At 60.7% G+C, this 788-nt stretch overlaps 1 protein-coding gene across 1 annotated transcript in view; it reads right to left on the bottom strand.

Moving 5' to 3' along the window:
• LOC103620810 (unconventional myosin-Vb-like) overlaps positions 1 to 788 on the bottom strand; it is a 21,043-nt gene that overhangs the window by 19,896 nt on the left and 359 nt on the right.

The following is a 788-nucleotide window of genomic DNA, read 5'->3' as shown; positions in this document are numbered from 1 at the left end:
GCGCTGGGAGGTCCCAAGCAGCCTCGGGGGGAAGAACCTTTCCCTGAGCTCCATGCCCAGCCCTGACCCAGCTCCAGCCATTCCCTGGGCTCCTGTCCCTGTCCAGAGCAGAGCTCAGCCCCTGAAGAACCGCCCCTCTTTGCTGGTTTTGCAAATTCAGGGATTGCAAATTTGGCTGCAGCAAACATTTCCAGGTCCTCAGCGCCATCCCCAAGCACTGAGTAGGCCAGGAAGGGAGAAGGAAGGGCTGAACTTTGGGTTCGTGTCCAAGAAATCCCCACAGAATCCCAGAATAGTTTGGGCTGAAAGGCACCTTAAAAACCATCCCATTCTGCTCCCTGCCATGGGCAAGGCCACCTCCCACTATCCCAGGGTGCTCCAAGTCCTGTCCAACCTGGCCTTGGACATTTCAGGGACAGGACATGAGGATCCCACTCACTCTGTGAGGATGGATGGGGAAGAGATTCCAGCACCGCCCAGCCCCAGGCTCATGCTGTACACACCGGGAGGAAGGGCCGTGTTTTGGGGCTGTCCCGTGGCTGTGGCGATCATGTGTGACACAGCAGCACGAGGAAAGAGCCAGGGCCCATCCTGCTGCCAGCCCACGGTCCTTGATGCTGCTGGAGCAGCTCCCAGGGCAGAGGATGGGGCCGGGGGCAGGGGATGAGCAGCAGGGTGAGTGGGGCCAGCAGCAGCACAGCTGGGTGCCCAGGTGACACCAAACCCTGTCGTCACCTGTGGCCACCAGGCTGAGCACCAGCACAGAGGTGACCCAGGGGACACCCAAG

Source organism: Corvus brachyrhynchos, unplaced genomic scaffold (genome assembly GCF_000691975.1).
Source record: "Corvus brachyrhynchos isolate BGI_N302 unplaced genomic scaffold, ASM69197v1 scaffold130, whole genome shotgun sequence".
NCBI lineage: Eukaryota > Metazoa > Chordata > Aves > Passeriformes > Corvidae > Corvus > Corvus brachyrhynchos.
The sequence above is the reverse complement of the archived record's forward strand: the minus strand, read 5'-3'. Positions and strand labels throughout refer to the sequence as shown.